The 5,441-nt window shown below is 40.7% G+C and overlaps 1 pseudogene; it reads left to right on the plus strand.

Moving 5' to 3' along the window:
* Window positions 1-534: 534 nt before the first annotated feature.
* LOC103072779 (probable palmitoyltransferase ZDHHC4 pseudogene) lies at window positions 535-1,624 on the plus strand (annotated as a pseudogene).
* The last annotated feature ends 3,817 nt before the right edge of the window (window positions 1,625-5,441 follow it).

The raw sequence follows: 5,441 nt of genomic DNA on the forward strand, positions 1-5,441 counted from the left end.
TTCTTGCAGCAGGTTCTCCTGAAGGGAGATCCTTAGCTCTCATGTGGAGGTCAAATATCTCCTCCATATGTTAGATCCATTCTGTGGCACTTATATGTATTAATATAGGAGTCTGTGTTCTGAAGAGAGACTCCTTGGGTTCAAATCCCAACTCCAAAGCTAAGACTCAAGTGAGACAAGTCAGGCCACTAGAAGGCAAAAAGTTCAAGGAGGGCCTTATTCCTGAGAATGAGTGCTTCCTTAAATATTGTGCCTTGGGACCTCACCCTAGTCCAAGCCTTGCCCAGGAGATAATTTAGTAGCTATGTGACCTTAAACCAGTTTCTTATTTTCTGTTTCCTCATCCTGAGAATAATTCTACTCACAGGACTGTCATGAATATTAAATGAGTTAATGAGCACAGCTGGCAGTTGGCCAATTCCAGTGCCAGATCCAGCCTCCTAGGCGAACCATGCTCCTGCAGCTTAGGGTGTCACCTGTTGTGCCAGGCGCACACCGTTGCACAAGAGGAGATGCCGTTTGAATTCTCTGTGAATGTTCAGAGGAGGAATGCCAGAGCTACTGGCTAAAATCTATCCAAATAAAAGAAATATCCCCAGGATGGATTTTCTGGTTCTCTTCTTCTTCTACCTGGTTTGGTGCTGATTGGTATTGTTACGATCTGCATCTGCTAGAAAACGCATTGCTTGAAAGGTCTGGTCAGAAGAGGAGCACAGATATTTTTGTATATAGTTCCAGAGTGCCTTCATAGAGCCATGCTAAGATTGCTTCATTACCTCTTCCATACATGAAACCACACCTTCAGTATCGTGCATTTCATCTTTCAAGGAATGGTTTATACTGAATACACCTGGGAAATATTTGTCCTCTGTCAAGAGCTGGAGTTCTTGTATTATCTTTTTCTGCCTTACCTGCTGCTGATTATAAACCTGTTTTTTTTTACCCTAAGTTGTGTAACCAACACTGGTACCATAACAAAAGCAAAAGCAAACATGTTACTGTTTCTTCAAGTTTATGATCTTGATGAAGAGATGTTCCCAAAGAATGTGAGTTGCTCTACTTGTGATTTAAGGAAACCAGTATGACCCAAGCACTGCAATGTGTGTAATTGTTATATGTGCTGGTCTGACTATCACTGTGTGTGGGTGAACAACTGCATAGGGCCTGGAACACCAGGTACTTCCTCTTCTACTTCTTGACATTGACGGCCTTATCAAGAGGTGTGTTTTCTGTGTTTCTGGTACAGTTGGTAGTGGTGTTGGACTTGTACCTGAAGGCTTACATCAATGACCTTGGACACTTGCAGGTTGTTGACATTGTCTTTCTTATTCAGTACATGTTCCTGAGCTTCATGAGGATTGTCTTCCTGTTGGGCTTTGTTGTGGTGCTGAGCTTACTCCTGTGGAGCTCCCCATGCTTTTGTCTCTACCTGGCTACCACCAACCAGGCCACTAACAAGTGGTACAGAGGTCACCAAGCCTGGTGCCAGCACTGCCCCCACATGGCCTGGTCCCCATCAGCAGAGCCCTAGGTTTACAAGAACATTCACTCACATGGACTTTGGAGCAAGCTTTGAGAAATCTTTCTACCTGCTACTGCACATTATGAGAGAAAGAAGAAATAAGAATAGGAAGAGTGTTACTGCCTTTTAAATATAGCATACTTTTATTTATACATATGGATAAAAAGATGAGTTAGTGAATAAGAACATTTTGGACAATACTTGCAGTAATGTGTTGACTGTTCATATTATCCCCAGTATTACATTTACATTTAAAATTCAGATTTTCAGGCTCCACCCCCTTACCCAAACAATTTTGATTCAGCAGTTTTAGGGTGGGGTGGAAGAGTAACTTTGTAATATACTCACTTACTTATTCTCATGTGTACCCAAGTCTGAGAACCACTGACCAACTCCTTTCTTACTACTCAGCCACTTGCTTCTCATTTATCTCAATATTGTTCCAAGTACCAGAACTTGAGCAATGAAATCAAATTGTGTCATGTGTACTTTCAGCCCAAAGAAATCTGTGTGGGAAGAGCCTAAGAGATGCAGGGTCCAGTCTCATTGACCCTGACCTTGACCAGGTTAAAGTCACTTCATATTTAGCCATTAGAAGTAGAGGGCTTGGGGCTTCCCTGGTGGCGCAGTGCTTGAGAGTCCGCCTGCCGATGCGGGAGACGCGGGTTCGTGCCCCGTTTCGGGAGGATCCCGCATGCCGCGGAGCGGCTGGGCCCGTGAGCCATGGCCGCTGAGCCTGCGCGTCCGGAGCCTGAGCTCCGCAGATGGGAGAGGCCACAGCAGTGGGAGGGCCCGCTACCGCAAAAAAAAAAAAAAAAAAAGAAGTAGAGGGCTTGAATATATGTATAACTGAGTCTCTTTGCTGTAAAGTAGAAATTAAACACAACATTGTAAATCAACTATACTTCAATAAAATTAAAAAAAAAAAAAGAAGCAGAGGACCTGAGGTGCTTTCCCAATGGGCACGACCAAGTTCTGCATTACTGTAGTCCCATTTGAACTGAATGAACTTTTCTTCCTTTTTATTTCTTACCCTCCCATCTGACTCTCTGAAACCACCTTGCTTCCTACAACCTCCTCAAAAATGGTGCTCTGGATATCAGCAAGGAGCAGTTTTGTGAGCAGCACCTTCCTTTCACACATAGAATTGCTATGTGAATTGGTTGTGAATGCCTCCAAGCCTACAGACATCAGGCCCGAAATAGTGCTCTCACCCACAAGCTTTGAAGTCTGTCATCCTCGAGACACACTCATGAAAAGTGCACAGGTGCAATTTCAATTGGAGCTTATGGGGGACAATAGCTTTTGATTGAGATGCAATTCATCCATGTCAGAAATCAGCTGCAGCATAATCAACAAATTTGTATTAAATGACAGTACCACTTCACAGCGAGTTACCTTATGTTCTGAAGGGAAAACACAAGCTTGAGAAATGGAAATGTTTTGTCTGACTCTCAGACAGGGGCTTAACTCAGAATAAAAGCCACAGGTCCAACTACAGCCTGAGGAAGAAATTGCTGGGACAGGGAACACACCTCAACCTGGCTATCAATTCAAGCTGTCAGCCTACATTCATTACATGTCATGACATGTTCAGCATATATGGCCTTGCCAATCACCCTTGTGGGGTGGTTTTGGTCGTGGCAGGCAATGGTGGGCTGATTAGTCATTAGTCCATCCTGATATCTTATTTAAGATGAAAGAATGGGAGATTTTAGGTGAGATGATCCTGAAGAACCAAATGATAAGATATAGTTTATTTCTATAAACATCTATGTGTTATTGACCTGGATCAGAAGAAAAACACGTTTGTGGGTGGATTGCTGGTTTCTCAAGGCTTAGCAATTAAGCAGCTGTGATAAGTTGTTATGAGGATGTTGACTGGAAATGATTTGACTTAATGGCATGTGCATGATCAATAATAATATGTCCTGGGCTTCCCTGGTGGCGCAGTGGTTGAGAGTCCGCCTGCCGATGCAGGGGACGTGGGTTCGTGCCCTGATCCGGGAAGATCCCACATGCCCGTGAGCCGTGGCCACTGAGCCTGCGCGTCCGGAGCCTGTGCTCCGCAACGGGAGAGGCCACAACGGTGAGAGGCCCGCGTACTCCAAAAAATAAAAAATAAAAAAATAAAAAAAATAAAATAATAATATGTCCTATTTAACCATTCAAGTTACTTCATGAATATTCGTGGGGTCTAGGATCTTATGTGGATAAATCTTACATATTATGTAATATCAGTAGTTTAGTGGCATACTTATATGCATGTGGTAGATAATTAAAGTATGATTATACATATTATGTGTTATGTATGATAAAGCATACTAATAATGTGGTAGGTCACAGGATGCACTAGGTACATAGTGTTAGAACAATTCATGATAATTTTTAACACTGACATAGTACATGATAATAATACTTCACTGTTTGTATACAAGTTTTCAAGAAATAGTTTAAATAGAATTTCAGTTTGAGGAGCTGGAGCTTCTTCCTTGAATCCTAGGGAGAAATGCTATTCTCCTTTTCTAGTTTAAAAAGCCAGAGTAATAATATATTACAAAGACTCTTCATTTTAGGAGATTGTTTTCAACAACACTTGTTAATGGTATAAGTCCAAAAAAGAGGAGAAAATATAAAAGAGGTGCTAATTGCCCAATGATGATAAGTGGGTATTCAAAAGATTGTCCTCCAATTCATGTTAGCGTTAGTAGGTCTGTTACTAGTAATCACAATAAACATTGACTAAGGGCCAGAATATTTGATGTATGATGTATTGGGATAATTGCTAGAATTAGAATTGCAAAGATTAGCTCTAATATACCATCTAATATGTTGAGGTTGGATTCTTGGAAAGTGTAGGTGAATAGGAAAAACTTTTCTGGCTTGTTGTGCAGTGGAGTGCTGAGTGGGGTAGCTGGAGTATAACTGTCAAGGTCTTCTAAAACTCAGGTGAGAATAGTACGAGAATTAGGAATAAGAGCCCCAAGATATCCTTGATTGTGTAATATGTGTGGTAAAGGGTTTGTCCATGTCAGATGAGATTCCTGATGGGTTATTAGAGCCCATTTCATAAAGAAGTAAGCAGGCCAACAATCAGTAGGGCTAAAATAATGAATGAGAGAATAAAGTGAAAGGCAAAAAAAATCAGGTGAGAGTGGCTTTATCAACTGAAAATCATCTTCAGATTCATTTGACCAGGTTAGGGTCAATATAAGGAATGGCTGAAAGGAGATTTGTAAATGTCTTCTGTGCCCCACAAGTATATGCCTCATGGTAGGCTATAACCCATGAATGCTGTGGCTACTACTGTTTAATGGAAGAATGATTCCAGTATTTCATATTTCTAGAAAGGCATGAGATTCAAAATATAGGTCTTGTCCTATATGGATGAATAAGTAAATGAAAAATATGAAGGCTTTGTTTACATGTAACAAATAATTCATCCACAGTTTACATCTCAGTAGAGATTCACGGAGAAAAAGACAGCTGTTGTATCTGATGTGCAGTGTATAGCTAGGAAGAGTCCTGTAAAGATTTGTAAAGTTAAACATATTTCTAATAGGGAACCAAAGTTTCATTATGATGAGATATTTGAGAGGGCTGGTTTGCCAGTTGCAGCTAAGTCCAGTTACTGGAAGATTAATATGGTTGAGGTTAAATATGAAAATTTTTTGGAAATGTCATTCATTTAGGTTAGATAGGAATTATGTTATTGGAATCCATTATCCCTGATGCAATTCTATGAGATTTCTTGGAATGTGGCAGTGTTTGCAGTTGTTTGGTCATACCATCATTCGATCGATAGAAAAAATATAATTCCGATTCCTCATCCAATGAAAAGTGGGAAAAAATGTTGGAAAAGGCTGTTGGCTGTGACTAACAATAGGATGGTAATCAGATATTTGAAAAATTAATTAAT

This window comes from Lipotes vexillifer, unplaced genomic scaffold (assembly GCF_000442215.2).
Source record: "Lipotes vexillifer unplaced genomic scaffold, Lipotes_vexillifer_v1.1 scaffold667, whole genome shotgun sequence".
NCBI classification, from domain to species: Eukaryota; Metazoa; Chordata; class Mammalia; order Artiodactyla; family Lipotidae; genus Lipotes; species Lipotes vexillifer.